This window comes from Ornithorhynchus anatinus, chromosome 14 (assembly GCF_004115215.2).
Source record: "Ornithorhynchus anatinus isolate Pmale09 chromosome 14, mOrnAna1.pri.v4, whole genome shotgun sequence".
Taxonomy (NCBI): domain Eukaryota; kingdom Metazoa; phylum Chordata; class Mammalia; order Monotremata; family Ornithorhynchidae; genus Ornithorhynchus; species Ornithorhynchus anatinus.
In genome coordinates, this window is record NC_041741.1 from 1869559 (window position 1) to 1889322 (window position 19764).

At 51.3% G+C, this 19764-nt stretch overlaps 1 long non-coding RNA gene across 1 annotated transcript; it reads left to right on the forward strand.

The window, feature by feature from the left end:
* The first annotated feature begins 2457 nt into the window (after window positions 1-2457).
* LOC114816371 lies at window positions 2458-18218 on the forward strand. The gene is made up of 2 exons (XR_003764138.2): window positions 2458-2839; window positions 18124-18218. It is a non-coding gene; the product is annotated as an uncharacterized LOC114816371 (long non-coding RNA).
* The last annotated feature ends 1546 nt before the right edge of the window (window positions 18219-19764 follow it).

Sequence of the window (19764 nt, forward strand, 5' to 3'; positions counted from 1 at the left end):
AGAGATCGAGTATGAGTGTGTGAGAGACAGAGAGTCTTAAAGAGTGAGTAGGTGAGACAGAGAGAGGGAGAAAGCATGAGTGTGTACCCAGAATTGTGACCTCAGATGAGTGATATAGCTACATCCGGGTATTTACAATGAGTCGGAGAGGTGCCACGGTAAGGGAATCGACTTTTACTTCATCGGAAGTGTCGATCCTCCCCGGTGACACCCCCTGACCGTCGGGTAATCTTCCTCCCCCGGCCTCGCCCACTCCTTCTTTAAACTTTCCCCCATTTCCTCCCTCGCCCACATCACGGATTTTAAAATCGTTTCCCCGTTAATCACGGCCCATCTTCCCTCGCTCGTTCCCTTCTCATCCCTCCCCAGGACTAGTGGCAGAAAGGAGGCTGGTTTGTTGGGAAGTCGAAAGTGATGGCTCGAAAAGCTGTCGACCGAGGAATGTTGTAAACGCCGTTCCTCGTCACTCGAGACGCCTCAAGTCGAAGGCTGCCTGTTTGTGTGAGAGAAGGAGAGAGAGAGAACTGTCTATTGACCGGAATAGCTTCGGGTTGTCTTTTTCACTGCCCTGTCATGGCAGGAGTTGGTGAGGGATGTGCCTTTTCTGCCTAACTGGGGAAATGGGCAGTCTTTGGCCAGACGGTTCAGCTGGCGGTTTGGGACAGCAGAGAGCCCGTGCCCTACGTAGGTGAAGTCTTTTCCTCCCACGGGTGCCCGGAGTCGGGGCTTCTGGGGTTGGTGCAATGGCAAGGAAGTGTCCGAACCAACTTAGAGGAGCAGCCGGCTATTTGGGCTTACTCTCTAAACACACTCACTGTCCGGGCAGGAAACATTTCAGCCAATTCTGCTCGCTACAAGGAGTTTTCCGAATTGGCTCTCCTCTTCTCTATCCAGCCTCTCCCTTCAGCCTTTCCCCTTCCCTCCATCCCCTCCCCACACCCCATCCCCATTCTTTAGCTCTAGACCCTCTTCTGAGTTTAGCCTCGTTTCTCTCTGGGAAACCAGTAGGCCGATCCATTTCTGAATCCATCTTTGGGTTCACTCTGAGCTTCAGTGGCGTGGGCTGGCCTAAGGCCTCTCCTCTCCCCACCCAACTGGGCACCAGAGGGATCATGCCAGGTCACCTGGACAGGGGCCAAGAGCTGGTCGGGGGATGGTTTAGGGAGGGAATTGTACTCTCCCAAATGCTTAGTACAGTGCTCTGTACCCAGTAAGCGCTCAATAAATACGGCTGATTGATTGAGTGATCGACTGAAGGCTCTGAAGTCCAAGGCTGGTCTCCACTAGCCCTGTGACCCACGAGGGGAAGCCGAGTCCCACCGTCGTCAGGGGCGGTTGGGCGAACGTAAGGAACCACCCGGACATAGGTGCTACCAGACCCCGGGGTCGAGGGTGCGGGGTCCATCGGTGAATCAGTCGGTGCTCAACAAATGTCATGTACTAGTGGCTGGGGAGACTCGACAGAAGCAAAACGCGTTATCCTCCAGGAGAGCACTAACAGGGAAGAGAGACTATTTACGAACAGCGGAAGGAGGACAAAGAAGAAGCGGTGCCAATATGTCAGGATGAAATAGTTGAAGAAATAAATGAATGCTCAGGAGGGGAATGAAATCCGTCCGAGATGATGTGGTGGGAGTCCGGTGAATTAACCGGGGAAGGCTTCCTGCAGCGGGGCGGGGGGACAATCCTGGTCCAAGCTGCTGTAGGGGTCGACGTGGACTTCACCCCTGCCTTTCCCCGGGCCTCGGCTGGAGCTCACAACAGGAAATGAGCCTTTTTTGAGCTCTGAGAAGGTCATGAGAAGCTAGGCATGAAGACCTTAGTCAACTCAAAGAGAAGCAGCGTGGCCGAGTGGACGGAGCGTGGGCTTGGGAGTCAGAAGGACCTGAGTTCTAGACCTGGCTCCGCTACTGGTCTGCTCTGTGACCTTGGGCAAGTCAATTCACTTCTCTGGACCTCAGTTACCTCGCCTGTAAAACAGGAATGAAGACTGTGAGCCCCATGTGGGACAGAGAATGTGTCTAACCTGATTACCTTGTACGTACTCTGGTGCTTAGAACAGTGCCAGGCACATAGTAAGTGCTTAACAAATATCCTAAAAAACTTCAAATGGAAAAGGTTTTGGGGGGTCCTCCTGTCCAAGAATTTTTGCTTTTCTTAAATGGACACCACTTGCTCATGGAACATTGATAGTATTATTATTAATAATAATAATAATTATTATTATGGTATTTGTTAAGCACTTACTATGTGCCAAGGACTGTATTAAGTGCCGGGGCAGATACAAGCAAATCGGGTTGGACACAGCCCCTGTCCCACGTGGGGCTCACGGTCTCAATCTCCATTTTCCAAATGAGGTAATTGGGGCCAAGAGAAGTAAAGTGACTTACCCAAGCTCACGGAGCAGACAAGTGGCAGAGCCGGAATTAGAACCCATGACCTTCTGACTCCCAGGCCCGGGAGTGAGAAGGGAGAGCAGGAGCAGGATTTGATGAATCCCCACGAGGCTCGAGGCACAGTAGTTAGGAATCGGGAAATACAGAACGAGCGAGTCACCCATTCCCTGCCCACAAGGATCGTCCCAACTAAGGCCCGGGCAGCTTAAGCTCGCCAAGTCCCTTTCGGGCTGGGGCCGAGCACAGCTGGCACTGGCTGGGTGTTCTCTGTGACATCGAGATCCCGTTTAGGGAGTCACAACCGGACACCGGACCCCAGGTGGGCTGGGAGGGAGAGGGAGGGGAGAATTTTGGCCTTAAGCAAGTAGACTCTGACTCAAAGCAAATCCGTAAATTCTGCCGAACATCGAGCGGAAGAACAAGAATTACCCATCTGCTGAGAGGTAAGCTGCTTCACTCTCGTTTATTATCTTCCAGTGGACTTCTGGGGACACCTCCGAATGCATTTATGCAAAAATCAATCTTTATAGCTCTTGCAGGGATATCTGGTTACTTAAAGGTAGGGGGAGGGGGCAGAGATTATCCAAATAAGATAAAATCAGTTGTTTCTACATAAATCTCTTCTGCATTAGCTCGGCCCTTCTGGATGGGGAGGTTGCCAGGGGCAACAGGAAAATCTGGGCCGGCTCCCAGGGACAAACTGGATCCCAGAACCGCTTAATGGGAATTGGCACCACCCCTGTGCCGCCGATGCCAACATCTCGCCCTGGCTGTTGGGCCTTCCGATCTCTAATCATCGATGTGGGAGCGGGGGGCAGTTGCCCAGGAAGCTCAGTGCCAGGAGGAGGAGCTGAGTTGTGAGGGCTGAGGGAAAGTGCAAGATTCAGGCCAGGTTAGGGCTGACCGACTCGGTGATACCTCGGGGCATCTGCTGAGAACGAGGGCTGAGACTTGATGACCGGCGAAGGAGTCGTTGCCAGTGCTGGTGGTTCGGGCGGGACTACTCGCCCTCTCTGGTCCGCGGCCCGTCGTGTTTCTCCTGGGGCCCGGAGTTCAATGAGTGAAGGGCAGACAGAGGTGCGGTGCGTTTGGAATTGGAGGCAAGATCCCCACGCGGAACGCAAAGCGAGCCCAGCACAGGACCGACACTTTGCCTTAGTCCCGTGACCTTGCAGGCTCTGATAGCTGCTTCGGGCTCTGTCGTCCACATCAGCACTCAGTAATAAAAATAATAATGCTGGTACTCGTTAAGCGCTTACTATGGGCCGAGCACTGTTCTAAGCGCTGGGGTGGATATAGGGTCATCAGGTTGTCCCATGTGAGGCTCACGGTCTTCATCCCCATTTGACAGATGAGGTCACTGAGGGACCGAGAAGTCGAGTGACTTGCCCAAAGTCACACAGCTGACGGGTGGCGGAGTCGGGATTAGAACCCATGACCTCTGACTCCTGTGCCCGTGCTCTTTCCACTGAGCCACGCTGCAGTACAGTGCTCTGCATCTAGTAAGCACTCAATACATCAATTAGAGGAGCGACATGGCCTAGGGGAAAGAGCCCGGTCCTGGGAGTTGGTGGACCTGGGTTGTCATCCCTGTTCCGCCATTTGTCTGCTGTGTGACCTTGGGCAAGTCACTTCACTTCCTCTGGTTTCTCACCTGTAAAATGAGGATTTAGTCCCACTCCCTTCCACCTAGACTGTGAGCCACATACGAGGAAGGACTGGGTCCAAACTGAAAACCTTGTATCTACCCCAGTGCTGAGAAGAGTGGTTGGCACATAGTAAATGCTTAACAAATATCATGATTATTTTATTATTGGCAATAATAATAATAAGTGCCATTGATTGATGATGATGGTATTTGTTAAATGCTTACTATGTGACAAGCATTGTTCTAAGTGCTAGGGTAAATACAAGGTTGGACACAGTTCCTATCCCACCTCAGGCTGACAGTCTTGATCCCCATTTTACAGTTGAGATAACCGAGGCCCAAATTATGGATAAGGACATAATTGGAGTGAGGCTGAGAAAGAGGTGAATGAAGGGTGAAAATTCATTCACTCAACTGTATTTATTAAGCACACGGAGAGGAGAGGATGGGTCCTCAAGAAAAGCCAGCTGGCTTCCGTGCCCATGAGCCTGGCAGATTGTCAGGGCACTGCCATCCCTGGCTCAGCGGGAAGAGTTGAGCTGGCACTGGTGGCCACAGCACCCCATCCTGGAGCTCCGGCATTAGGGAACACTTTCTTCTGATACTCGCTAAGCGCTTATTACGTGCCAGACGCTGTACAAAGCACTGAGGTAGATACAAGTTAATCAGGTTGAACCCAGTGCCACATGGGACTCGGAGTCTTAACCGCCATTTTACAGATGAGGTAACTGAGGCCCAGTTAAAAGACTGCCCCAGGACACAGAGAAGACAAGTGACGGAGCCAGGATCAGAACCTGGGTCCATCTGACTTCCAGGGCCGTGTTCTCATCGGCTTCTGCAGTGAGAAGCGGCGTGGCTCAGTGGAAAGAGCACGGGTTTTGGAGTCAGAGGTCATGGGTTCGAATCCCGGCTCTGCCACTTGGCAGCTGTGTGAGTGTGGGCAAGTCACTTCACTTCTCTGTGCCTCAGTTACCTCATCTGTAAAATGGGGACGAAGACTGTGAGCCCCACGTGGGACAACATGATTCCCCTGTGTCTACCCCAGCGCTTAGAACAGTGCTCTGCACATAGTAAGCGCTTAACAAATACCAACATTATTGAGAACCCTCCTGGCCTCCATGACCGGACGTGGGGTAGCCAGGGTGGTCACGAGCCATTGCCAGTGGGGAGAGAGGATGGCAGATGTTATCACATCAGGAGTTTCAAGTGTATCAGATTCTAGAAGCTCGTAACACGACACACCTCCCAGCTCCCTGACCCCCAACGCCTCCATCTTAAAGCCGCTATTTCAGTACAGAAGACTTCCAAAGTCGCCTATTTAACAGGAAACTCCAAACTCGGGTTTGGCAGTCCAAGGACCTCTAGTCCCAGCTCTTCCATTAGTCTGTTGTGTGACTCGCTTTACCTTTCTGGGCTTCAGTTTCCCTCGCTCGAAAACGGGGATGAAATATCTGCTCTCGCTTCCTCAAGGGGATGGTGGGAGGATGCGCTGAGATGAAAGGGCTTTGGGAAAATGAGCAGGCCTGGCACTTTCAAATTGTGACTGTTATTGTAAAGTTGGGTACAAGGATATTAGGGGACAACCTCTGGAAAATGCCACTAGGCTGGCATGACAGTTTTTCTTTGAAAGGATCCTAATTAAGCGTTCAGGACGATTGAAAGGTGGCTCCAGACACGTTGAAGCGTGAGAAATATGCGTCTGACATGGAGTTGAGGCAATTTCCACATCTCTGAAATCATACGACTGAAGGCGGACGTTACCCTGCAATTTGGCCCATTTACACGGAGGTACCAGGACGTGGAACGGCAGCACAATCAAGTGAGCCCTGCTACCGTTTCGATTCCTTGAATGTGAGTTTGTTCCCAGCGTCATTCACGTTGCAAAGCTAATGCAACTTGTTCCCCCGGGGTAGAGGCGGTACCTGGTGTCAGACCTGAACCGGGCGATTGCTTTCTTCCAACAGGTGCATGTGAAAGCAGCAAGGGCAAAGATTTCTTTAGAGATGTGGGTAACCAGCATTTCTCACATCCTCTTTTCATGCCTCCTTTCAGGGGGCTTTCAGAGGTCTGCCCTTCAGGAATCGACTACCCAGGCCCACCAGTGGGAGTTTGGGGGTCTTTCCGGAGCAGGGAAAAAAAATGACACAAAATTGGGTCCTGCCTATGTCCCAGTTAAAGCTCACAGTCTCAATCCCCATTTTCCAGATGAGGTAGTTGAGACACAGAGAAGTGATTTGCCCAAGATCACATAGCAGGCAAGTGACAGAGCTGGGATTAGAACCCAGGTCCTTCCGACTCCCGGGCCCGTGCTCTATCCGCTACGCCAGGCTGCTTCTAATAAAATATATTATATATATATATATATATATATTTTCTTTTGCCCCATCTGTGCAGCTCTTCCTCTGCCCATATGCATTCAGAAGTATTATCTTATTTTCAAACTCTGACCGGCCATATCTTGGACAGCATCGCCAGACAGGCCCCTTCTCTACCTTCCTTCCTCCTCCTCCCCTTTCCCCCAATTTGGCCGCATCCCTCCGCCTCCCCCCCACACTCCTTCTCCCCACGACCTGCTCTGCCCACGCCGATCTGATGGGCGGCCAGAGCCACTGGGCAGTAAAGTGGAAAGGACAGAGGGTGAGGGAGTCGGGAGACCTAAATTTTAGACTCTGCAATGCCACCGTCCTGCTGGGTGACCTTGGGAATATCACTTAACCTCTCTAGACCTCAGTTTTCTCATCTGAAAATTGGTGTGAACCCTCTGCAAGTCAAGAACCAAGTCTTATTCAGTAGCTTCCTACTTTTTCCCAGACTGCAGTGGCGTGCTTGGCACATTATGTGCACCTATCATCAGAACAGATTGTCATAATAACAACATCTCCCAGGGGCCCGTGCCTACAGTTGAATGTGTACAACCAACCCCCCCAGCTCCCCTTACACATACACACATATGCAGGGACGGCAAAAAACACTGGAGATTTTTCTGGCAGTTTTCAGCTAATACTTGATATCTTCCAATCAGGCGGTCGTATCGAGGGAGCCGAGGGCATTCATGCATTCCTAATTCCTCTGCAGAGCAAACGGTCTAAACAGCCGAAACAGCTCCCAAGTCTGTCCATTTAAATGAAAGAAAAAGTGTTTTGGAATCGGTTCCCCGTTGCCCAGGGAAACCGGACCCTCCGCTTCCACCCTGGTGGGGAAGGTAGAAGGTTCTGAACAGGTGGCTTGATTGGTGGCCGTGACCTTAGCGGTCAGCAACTCCCGGGGACGGGCTGATCGGCACCTCCTGGCCGGTCTAATTTTTCAAGAACCACGTTGTGTAAAATGGATACTGTGATCCGTCTGCGAGTGTTTTAATGTGCTGGCGAAGAGGCTGGAACTCTTGCACCCTGGGTTCCCTGCACCCCAATTTTGTCCAGTCTGGGGAAAATTCATCCCTCCCTTCCCGACCGTAGCTGTCGGGAAGGCAGTACCCAGGAATTCCAAAAAGCCTTAGGCCACCCCACTTTGGAATTCGATTTCTTTGGTAAGAAAGGGCACACAAGAAAAGACCATTTGTGGAAGTCCGTGAGATTCCCGAGATCAAGGTGGCGAGTATCGCTGGGGGCGGAGAGAATAAAAATCCTGGACAGAAAGGCATCCGGTGCTGTCTGTGTCCTGGCAAGGGACAGATGGACAGGCCACCTGGAAACTGTGCGGTCACCCCAGTAGCAATCTGGACACAGGCCTGCCCTAGGCATGGAGGCATAGGGATGCACCTGGTGGCTTCAGGCAGCGATGCCTAAAGACATCCAACCCTCCTGCTGTTTAGAACAATGCTAAGCGCTTAATACAATGCTCTATACGCGGTAAGTGCTCAATAAATACGATTGAGAGAATGAATAAATGCTGCTGTCGGGTGGGGCTTCCTGATTTCTTTCAGGCCCCGCAGAGAAGCAGCGTGGCTCAGTGGAAAGAGGCCGGGTTTGGGAGTCAGAGGTCATGGGTTCTAATCCCGGCTCCGCCACGTGTCAGCTGTATGACCCTGGGCAAGCCGCTTAACCTCTCTGAGCCTCAGTTCCCTCATCTGTAAAATGGGGATGAAGACTGTGAGCCCTACGTGGGACAACCTGATAACCTTGTATCTCCTCCAGCGCTTAGAACAGTGCTCTGCACATAGTAAGCGCTTAACAAATGCCAACATTAAATATGATTATTATTAATCCTTTCTTTCACTCTCCCGGTGGATGTCCCCATACCTGACAGACCTAGAGGCACCTCCTCTGTATCCTCCAGGAGCTACGTCTCATGTTTTACTGCTGTTTTCCCCTCTTATTTCCATTCTGGTTTAACCTCAGAAGAATTAAACCGAAGCTTGCCACAGCAATAAGCGTATTCACGGCTGTGAGCACTATCTGAAATATCCAGGTCTTTTGGTTAAGAGGCCAAGTTGTCTGTTTTCCTCCGGTGTTAAAAAGAATCTATTAGGTATAAAACGGGAAGAATGGTTTCCTTCAGCCCGGTCTATCGATCGGGCGGGTGGCCGGAACCGTGACAAATCGGGGCATTTTTCAGAAGCGGGGACCGAGCTCGTTGTGTTTTGACCCTCTGGTCCAGTGTTCTGAGCACTTCTTATCCTGCCGGTTCCGCCCCAGCGTAAACATCATCGCTAAGTGTCTTGGGCAGCGATCTACTGAATCTGCCTGACCCTGTGTTGGAAATGGGAGGGTGTGAGTCGTTTTCCCCCTCAGATTTAGTGAGAGTTTATTGATCTGTGTTCTGAAATGGGGCCTGGATCATTCTGGAGGGATTCTTCGCTCGGGAGCACCTATCAATTCTGACGCCAACCATCCCCTTGGCAAGTGACAGAGCGCTTGCCATTTCTAAAATAACAAGGCTGGTTTTCTCCTTCTTCCTGCGCCGGTTTTTAGCTCCTCCACGTTCCTGGGTCACGTCTGTTCGGCAGCTGCCCTTAGGCCCTCGAGTTTGTGCCCACTAGCATTTACACGTATGCTCGGTTTAGATTGATTTATACATTTATCTATTCAGCCTTCCGAACTTCCGCTGTCAACAGCTGCAATGAGTGTGAATGGCTTTTGCCTGTTAGTCCTCCCCATCTTTTAGGCTATAAGCTGCCTGAGGGGAGGGACTGTGTCTCATAACTGTGTTCTCCCAAGTAAATTCCAGGAAACCCTTGAGTTTGATGGCTTTCTAATCTCCTCGCTTCATACTCCAAATGGCCATTTCAGCACTTCTGCGTCATCTTAAACCCTTAAGTATTTCACTCCTCTTCTCCATGGAAGCACTTGATTTTTGTTTTTAGGGGTAATTTAGTGCTTATTACGTGCCAGACACTGTACTAAGTGATACAAGCTAAGCTGGTTGGACAGAGTCCATGACCCACATGGGGCTCACAGTCATAATCCCCATTTTACAGATGAGATAACTGAGGCATAGAGAAGCGTAGTGACTTGGCCAAAGTCACATAGCAGACAAGTGGTGGAGCCGGGATGAGAACCCATGTCCTCTGACTCCGAGGCCCGGGCTCTTTCTAGTAGGCATCACTGCTTCTCAATGTACTTATGTACACATCTCGATTACGTGCTTCTGTCCGCAATTTCTTTTAATGTCTGTCTTCCCCACTAGCCTGTGAGCTCCATGATGACAGGAATCCTGTCTACCTACGCGATTGTACACTCCCAAGTGCTTAATACAGTGCGCTGCACAGAGTAGGTGCTCAATCAGTTGATTTAGATCATTTTTGACTAATCCTTCACTTTGTTAGTCTTTCCACCCTGTTTGCCACCTTCCTTAGCCTCTAAAGTGGCTGCCGGTTTATTTCATTTATTCATTCTGGCTTACTTATGCTGTTTTCAGTTCTGTTTCCCTGTTACTTCCATTGCGGGTGTACTATCTATACCTGCTTGCCTTCTGTTAGATTATAAACCCCTTGAAGGCAGGGACCGTGTCATCTACTGCTTCTCCTGCCGTTAACGTAGAGAGCAGCGGGGCCTAGGGGAAAGAACACAAGCTTGAGAGTCAGGAGGTCTAGGTTCTAATGTCACTTGCCTGCTGTGTGACCTTTAACAATTTGCTTAACTTCTCTGTTACTGTTTCCTCGTCTATAAAATGGGAATTACATATCTGTCCTTCCTCCTCCATACCGGGAGCCCCATGTGAGGAACGGAATGGATCTGATCTGGGTATATTGTGTCTACCCCAGTGCTCAGGCTAGTGCTTGGTGCGTAGAATTTCTTATCAAATACCGCAGGCGGTGATTATTCTCCCATTTCGGAGGCTTCCGAGCCCTCAGCCCAGCACTCCGTTCTCGGTATATGCTCAGCACAGCCTATTGCTTGCCCGGGGAGAAGGAGGAGGAAGAGAAAGGAACCACTCTCCATCAATCGCAGACGCGGTGAGATAAATAGAGCCGTGTGAAACGATTGTCTCCTGGCCGTCTCACTCTATATTTTAATGCCAAACCAGAAGCGGGAGTTAGATGAGAAAACCTTGCTGAGGGCTGGAAGGGGATCCATGAATCATTTAGAAAAATAATAAAATCCAGACTTCTCTACAAGCCCCCGAACAACGCATTCCCTCGGCCACCCTGGATGGAGTTTTGGCTCTGCCTCCGTGAAGATCTCTTTCCCCGCCTCCCGTCTGTAGGAAGCCTGTCCCAGCCAGGCCGGGCCATGGCCGATTCCGTTTTCTGTGCACTGTAACGGCCCATCGAGAAGAATATTCTCTAGGAGCTCGCGTACGTCGCTTCTCAGAGCAGGCGAGAATTTCGGGGTTCGCCTCAGGCAAACCCCACATCATGCATCAGGCAAGCCTTCCCTGACTAAGCCTCCCTTTCCTCTTCTCCCACACCCTTCTGCATCACCTTGACTTGCTCCCTTTATTGACCGCCCTCCCACCCCAGCCCTAGAGCTCTTATGTTCATATCTACAATTTATTTATTTACATTAATGTCTTTCTCCCCCTCTAGACTGTAAGCTCTCTGTGGGCAGGGATTGTGTCTGTTACAATGTTCTATCGTACTCGGTCCCAAGTGTTTAGTTCAGTGCTCTGAACACAGTAAGCGGTCAATAAATACAACTGACTGACTGAACTCTGCGGTCTCCATCTCCCACTTCTCCAGCCCCGACCGTAGGACGATCCACCCCGCACACGATCTGGCTCTCTCCCATGCCCATCTGCCCACAAAGGCCCAGAGGGACAGGCCAACCAACCATTTCATGTTTTTTAGGTGGCATTTTTTAGGCACTTACTGTGTGCCAGGCACTGTACTATATATACGTTAATCAGGTTGGACATATTCCATGTCCCACATGGGACTCACAGTCTTAATCCCCATTTTACAGAAGAGGTAACTGAGGCCCAGAGAATAATAATGATAATAATGTTATTTGTTAAGCACTTACTATGTGCCAGGCCCTGGAGTAAGCTCTGGGGTAGATACAAGCAAATAGGGTTGGACAGTGCCTGTCTAAAATGGGGCTCAGAGTGTTCATCCCCATTTTCCCCAAGAGGGAACTGAGGCCCAGAAAAGTGAAGTGACTTACCCAAGGCCACACAGCAGACAAGTGGTGGAGCTGGGATTAGAAGCCATGATCTTCTGTCTCCCAGGCCCGTGCTCTATCCATTAGACCACACTGCTTCTTTGACACACCCATCCGCGCCCAACTTCTGCTCCCTTCACAGTCTCGACCATCTTCATTCTGAGAGGGGCCAGGTGAGAAACAGTGGCATAAGGGGTAAAGAACTCCGGGCCCAAAGCCAACGGGCAGAAAGAGGGCACCGTATCACCCAGCAGACGGCTCCGGGGGGGTGGGGGAAGGAAGCCACGGACCACGGCACAGTGATGGACCCTTCCCCGATATCTGTGAAGCAGCTATCGCCGAGGGGTAGAAAAAAGCAGTCTTGGAACGGAGGGCGAACCCAAACTCCCGCAGGCTCTGGATCATCAGGTTGACAGTTCTCAAATTCAGTGTGGTTCATGCGCTCGGTATAGGGTGTTGCCCTCAGTGGGCGCTTTCTAAATAATCTTGCTGCGACTAAAAAATATAATTTGGCACCCGACTGTTTGTCCCTGAGGGGTGGGCTGGGTCCGGATCGTACCGGAACCCTCCGGGGGGGAACCGAGTTCTCGGAGGGACGGATGATGGCTGCAGAGACTCAGATAGTGAGACTAGAGGAGGATAAATGGCCTAGAGCCAGCGCAGCAGGCCTGCCTGCCTGTCTGTCTGCCCGCCTCTGAACCACTTGTTTACCCAAGAGAGCAAATTGGAGAACTTCAAGCTGAGACAAAAAGAAGTGGCAAAGCTCCCCTCTGCAGCAGATACTTTACAATTCATTGTCAACGTTAAGAAAAGGAGAGCGGCTTGGGAAGCGGGGGCACTCCGGCCGCCTTTAATCTTAAGAACGTCAGAATTCGATTCCAGCGATGAATGGCTTCCACTCTTCAGAAGGAGGAACCAGGAGCCAGCCTGCCACATTAGGCCAGCGGTGCCGCTAAGAGACCAAAGCTCCGGACGGCGGTATAAACCGAAGAGTAGTAGTTTACTGACAGATACGAGTCTTTGAACAGTTACGTGCCGGGACTCTATTACGGGTGAACGGTTACCGGATTAGAAAGACTAAGCCGTCTTTCTGGGGAAAACAAAGAAAAATTGCATCCACTTAGAACCTGCCCAGCCACGATCATCAGTAGTGTTCATTGAGCACCTACTGGGCCCAGAGCACTTAGGAAAGTGCAGAAGAGTCAGAAGACCCGCTCCGGACCCACCAGGAGTGCTGCTTAAACTCTATTTTGGGAGGTTCGGCGATGTCAGCCGCAGATCTGGTTTTCGCCTTAGTAAGAATGCCTGATTGCACGTCCTGCGCCTGGCCGTTCGCCAGCGTTTTCTGCGATTATACGGGAGCTGTGGTCTGTTTGTTTGCAGACATCTCCTCCGTGAGGCCTCCCGCGATTGCTCCGTAGTTCCTCCCTCCCTCCCTATCCCTCACCCCCTTCCCACCCTCCCCCAACTGCCACTTCAGCACTAAGTGGTCCGGGACCATCCTGGGTTTTCCAGTCGGTAGTGGGTCGGGCAGGTTTTCCAAAGACAATTCAAATAAGCGCATTCGTGGAGTTACCGGCAGCCCGCTGGAGTGGAAAGACCCCGGGTCTAGGAGTCAAAGAGCCTGGGTTTGAATCCCAACTCTGCCCCTGGCCTGCTGGGTGACTCCGGGCAAGTTACTTAACCTTTCTGGGCCTCCGGTTCCTCATTAGTAAAATGAGAATGAAAAACATCCGCCTTTCACCCCCCACGGGGATGTCGTGAGAAGAAAAAGGAGCTAAATGAATAAATAATAATTAAATTAAATTAAATAAATAATTAAAACTACTCTCTAAAATCACGGTATTGTTTTTACTGTATTTGGGTGGTTACCTAGGTACCTGGAGGGTTTTGATAAACTCACCAAGCTCATTCTGATGCTTTCGATTATAAATAGTTGCCCTTAAGAGTAACCTTGGAGACTATAATACATGGTGCTGCTGAGAGGTAGGCATCGTCAACTTTCTGGTTGTCACAGTCTGTGGCTCCTTAGAGAAACAGAGCGGAGCCAGTGAAACGGTGAAGCCGCGGTTTGTTTGGGCGAGCGTCGCCGGACCTCTAGCAGTCATTTGTTTCTTGTAGTCAGTGTTAGCAGCTTATTATAATAATAATCCCCGTGTTCACTAAGCACCCACTATGTGCCAAGCACTAGGAGAGGTTCTGGGGAAGGTCTAGGGAAATCAGATCAGATGCAGTCCTCGTCCCAAACGGGGCTCTAAATCCAAGGCGGAGGAAGAACAGGTATTCCGCATTTGACAGACGAGGAAACTAGGGCCAAGCGAGTCTATGTGACTTGCCCAAAGCCTCACAGTGGGTAAGCTGCAGAGCTGAGACCAGAACCCAGGCCCCCTGACTCCCAGCCTCGAGCCCTGTCTCCTCAGTCCCGCTGCCTTCCGGAAAGCGTGCTCAGCTTAGCCTCTTGAATGGATGGCGACTCAAGTCTTGAGGGAACCAGTTGACAGCAAAGACCACAGGAATTCAGGTAGATTCCCGGTAAACATTCTTCCAGTCTTTCTCGGAGGACGCCTCTATTTTCAAATCGTCTGACAACCTGAATTTGGAGAAGAGGAGAGTCGATGAAAGACTGATCTCCTATCGGACAGGGACAGCTGCGTGATTCGGCTTCCGCTCGCGAGCCAGGCAGCAGGGATGCAAATCAGTTCGTGGTCTTTTTTTTTGTGGTGTTTAAGTGCTTACTATGTGCCAGGCACTGTACTAGGTGCTGGATTAGATAAAAGCAAAACAGGTTGGACAGTGTGCAGGTCTCACCTGGACTTGATCTCTATTTTACAGATGACGTAACTGAGGCAAGAGAAGTTAAGTGACCTGCCCAGGGTCACACAACAGACAAATGGCAGAACCGGGATTGGAACCCAGGTCCTCTGACTCCCAGGTTCTGGGCATTTTTGACTAGGCCACGCTGCTTCTCACTCCTGACACGGGGTCTGGGCTTCCTGCTCCCCTGGCCTTCCTTCGCTTTCCCTTTGCCTCGTTTTCGGGGTTATTTTTAGAGTTGTCGGGAAGGGATTGTTCCGTGGAGGGAAGGAGTTGAGCAGCGTGGTTTGGAGGGGACTTGTATTTTTAGATGAAAGGAGCGGGGTAGCCTTCCGTGCCAAGGAGAGGCCCGAGGTCCTCTTCTTGGAGGAAGAGCTGATGCTCTCGGAAGAAGGGAATGATAGGCGTTCCTCACGGCTTCTTGCCCTGGGCCTTACCCTGAGGAATGATGTCACCCGGGGCATGCCCCTCGAGGATGAGTGGCAGGAGGGAGCCATAGGAGTAGTAGATGAGACCCCTGCCCCCAGAGAGCTTACAGTCTAATTGGGAGGCTTGCGGAGCATTTAATAATTGTAGTAATTGGTAAGAGCCTACCATGCCCTGAGCACGGGGCGAAACGTCAGGAAAGATCCAAAGCAATCAGATCAGACACTGTAGCTGTTCCTCGTGGGGCTCGCAGTCTAAAAGGGAGGGAGAACAGCTATTTAACCTCCATTACGGGGAAGGAAACCGAGGCACAGAAAAGTCAAGTGACTTCCTAAGCTCACACAACAGGCACGCAGAGTTGGAATTAGAACGCCGAGCCCCGTGATCTTCCCACACTGCCTTGGTTTTATCCCGCTCTTGCATTTCCGTGCCCGTCGGTTCCCCCCGAGAGTGCAGGAGGCTGAATGAGGTCAAGAGATTTGGGACTTGATAAAGCAGGACTCTCCCAAGCGCTTAGCACAGCACATCGCTCCCAGTGGCCGCTCAATAAAAGCTATCCCTACTACCATTCTCTCTGCGTGCCTCGGTACATGAAACCCTTAAGCGGCCCGTGAAAATCAGCGGGTAAATCTCTTTATCGGTGGAGGGGGTTGGGCCGAGCGAGGGGAGACCGAGGCGGCGGTGGCGGGCAGGGGTTGAGCGCGAGGTTGCTTCGCCCAGCCAAGGGGGATCGCTCGACCTCCCCCTGTCCCCCCGAAACCTCAGACGCTCCTGCCCACCCCAGGGAGAGATGGCGAGCCTCTTGAGGGTGGGAACGATTTCTTTTACTTCATTTGAACTCTCCCAAGCCCAAGATAGCACTCTGCCCACAGAAGGTGGAAACTCAGGCTGGATTGGCAAGCTTTTACAGGTTTCGTTCATTCATTCAATCGTGTTTCTTGAGCGCTCACCGTGTGCAGAGCACTGTATTGAGCGCTTGGGAGACTACAATATAACATCTGTTCCGTTATCGCGTGGCTTCTCGCCAACCTGGCAAATGGCCCATCAAATCCCAGTGGCCCTGAACACAAAAACAGGGGAAAAAGGGAAAGTGAGAGAGACAGTCCTGCAAATAGGCGGCGCTTAAAAGTGTTTGATAAATGCTTAGTGTGTAAGCTCCTTGTGGGCATGGAGTATGCCCTCAGATCTCGTCTGAAGTCCCTCTTGCTCCATGAAGCCTTCCCTGATTAGCTCGCAACACCCAGCCGTGACAGCCTAATGGCCACCCTTCAAGCGTATCCCTATCTTCAACACCTGTGAGCCTATGCCTCTATTATTTATTGGTAAAATCATATATTGGTACTTTATATGTGTTTTCTCACTTATATGTGTTTTCTCACACTTACTGGGGATGATGAGGCCCCCTGAAGCATAAAAAGCCTGCCCAGAGCTAGAGGCCCGGAAGCGCGTTCCAGCTCCTGAGGAAGCCCGCGCACCCTTGGCGACACCTAAAGAAAGCACACAGTTGGGATTTCGGCAACCAAGATTTCAGCGATTGAGGCCCACTGCCCTTCCCCATTTTGAACCCTTTCTGGGGCGTGGACCGTGCCTCAATTGCCCTTTGCCCGCCGGCTCCCTCGTTCTGCTCCGTGCCCCATCGGCGGGGCCGAGGAGGGCGGGGACGGGAGAGTGTGAGCGACTCTGCGCCGACCCCCCCCCACGCTCTCACCACTTCCTTCACACCGAATCCACCATGACCGTTCGTTTAGCTTAGCACAGTGCTTTGCACTCAGTAAGGGCTCGGTAAATACCACCGTTAGCTGACTAAAGCCACTTCTGCTAGCACGCCGAAGCGCTTAAACAGCCATTGGAAATGACCTACATTTGAACTCCACCCCCAGCGCAGCTATTTGGAAGCTGATAATCTACACTGTGTTTCCCGAAGCGGTCCTGTGGCGAGAGCACATTCAGAACCGAGCACTAATTTGTCAAGTGACTGTTCTTGGGGTAATTTGTAGCTGAACGGAAGCTACCAAATTGCATTCTACCAAAGAGTCGCTTTTAAAAAGTGCCGAGGGGCGGTTTTTAAAATTTACTCTCGTCTCAATCCCGGTTTCCAGAGCTGGACAGAGTGAGGGGGTGCGGCCCAGCGGAAAGAGTCAAAGGGCCGGAGGTCAGGGGACCTGGGTTCTAGTCCCAGCTCTGTCCCTGGCTTGCCATGGGACCCTGGAAAATCACATGATAATAATAATAATAATTAGGGTATTTGTTCAAAGAGCTTACTGTGTGCCAGGCACTGTACTAAGCGCTGGGGTGGATACAGGCAAATCGGGTTGGATACAGTCCCTGTCCCATGTGGGGCGCACAATCTCAATCAGCCCCTCTGGGCCTCAGTTTCCTCTTCTGTAAAGTGGGGATGATAATCCCAACCGTTCCCTGATCTCACAGGGATGGCGTGAGGACAAAATGAGATAACACATCAAGGCATGTTGGGGGAACAAAATCAAAGATCTAGACAAATTCAGCCCTCAGTGATGTGACTACTGAAGCGCAGACGTACTAGTCATAATGGTTCTTATGGGCTTACTCTATGCAAAGCGCTGTGCTAAGAAGACGTGCCAGGGTGAGAATGCATCAGGGTCTCCGGGCTCCCCGGCTCTGAATCTAAAACTGGGAGGGCGCCTGGAGTCAGCACGTGCCCGAACTCCGACCTCAGTGCTTGTTTTTAAAAACCGACCCACCCACTCCCTTCTGCGTCGCCCCCTTTCTTCATCCCCCGCCCCCTTCCCAGCCCCACACCGCTTAAGTCCATATCTGTCATGTATATATTTCTCTTAATGTCTGTCTCCCCCTCTAGACCGTAAGCTCACTGTGGGCAGGGACTATATCTGTTATTCCGTTCTGTTGTACTCTCCTAAGAGTTTAGTCCAGTGCTCTGCACAGAGTAAGCACTCACTAAATATGACCGACTCATAACGGCTGCCCCGTTGGACGTTCACCGCGCTGCTTCCAACCTCATCACCTTGCATCCATCCCAGCACTTAGAACAGCGTCAGACGCATAGCGAGCGCTTAACGAATACCCTAGTTATTCAGCGTCCTTCTTCTTCTTATTACTTGCCTCCATTTATGCTCTGGCCTCTGACTCTGGATCCATAGAAAGCTGTTGCTCGTTTCCAGATTGCAGTGTGCCAGGCTGGTCTCTTCTTAGCAGGTGACTCCCGGGTTTTGGTTTTGTTTGTTTTGCTTCTATTCTATGAGACGTTAGAAAAAGCGAAGCTCACGGAGCCCTCCCTTCTCTCTGCTCCTCTGTTCTCCAGGCGTGCATCTGAATGGCCACCCAAAAGACGGTCCATTTTGGAGAGGAGATTTCTCCTCCACCGAGTAAAGGACAGATCAAGAAGGTCAATCTCAAGGGTGAGGATTGTGCATCCTTCTTTCGTCGTCCGCTCTTGACCCCCTTCTCCTCCGCTCCCTTACCCTATGTCCGACCCTTAGAGGGCACCGGATAAATCCCAGGAATGCGCAGAGCGACACCGGCTTGATCCAAGGAACACCGCTGCGTCGGAAAGCTGGTTCTGAACTGGGAAGTTTGGAGATCATCCCAGCAGAGGGAGCAGGATTACATTTCTTCTCCGTCAGGCCCTCAAGCCTGCTCTCCCGAGGGGTTTGGGCCCAGTCGGAAAGGGCCAACCCCGGGGAACTCTGAAAACCAAGGCTTCCATTTCCAATTGGCCCGATTGGGCTTTGGAAAACAAGAATTGCCGAGAGCCGGGGCCGGGAGGGGCGAGTCGGGATCCCGGATGGGGAGCCGTGACAGGGAGGAGAATGCGTCCTCACTTTCCAAGCTCGGAAACACAGGATGGGGGTAAATTCAGGAACATTTCAGGTTGCTAAATGGTTCTGATCCCGGCACCGCCACTTGTCTGCTGGGTGACCTGGGGCAAGTCACTTTGCTTCTCTGTGCCTCAGTTACCTCATTTGTAAAACGGGGACTGAGTCTCTGAGCCCTACGTGGAACGAGATTGTGTCCATCCAACCTGATTTGCTTGTATCCACCCCAGCGCTTAGTACAGTGCCAAGCACGTAGTAAGCGCTTAACAAATATCACCATAATAATAGTAATTATTATTATTGTTAAAGCTAGAGAGTCACCAAGACGGCTGGGTGAATCCAAGGCTGCAGCCCGGAACTTGGCGAGATCACATTTCACAAACTCTTCTCGTCGGTGCAGTGCAGTTCCCCGGGGCTTGAAAAGAAGGCTGGTTTCTCCCCATGTTTTAATGCGATTGATTAATTGTGGTATTTATCAAGCATTTACCACGTGCCAAAGCACTGTGCTGAGTGCTGCGGTAGGTGCAAAATAATCAGCCCAGCCACGGTCTCACAGTCCTGCTCACAGTCCAAGAGGGAGGAGGGACAGGTCATTTATTCCCGTTTTACAGATGAGGAAACGGAGGCACAGAGAGGTTAAGTGACTTGCCCAGGGCCACGCAGCGGCAGCGGGCCAGTGGCGGAGGTGGGATAAGAATCCAGGTCTCCTGATTCACAGTCCTGTGTCCTTTCTACTAAGCCACGCTACGTCTCCTAAATCATAAATCAGTCAGGAGTGTTTATCGAGCGCGAACCTCTGCCCTGAGCAGTGAGGAGAATTCAACGGAATAAATAGACGTGATTCCTACCCTCAAGGTGGTAAGAGCTCCTTTAAACGATTCCAGTTGGGGGACAAAATCTTGGTCAGGGTCTGTGGGTTTGGCAGTCTGTCCTTAACAGGGTCGGGGATGGAGCCACAAAGATAGCAGAGGAAGAAGTAAAGTCACAGTCCTGCCCTTCACCCTACCCCTCCATCGCGAGATTCTGCAAAGCCCTGAGAGCACCTCTGCAGCTCTAAGAAGGGATTTAAAGGCTCGCAGCATACAGTATCCGCCGGTGCTTTGTTGCCCGTCTTTGAAACGGTTTCA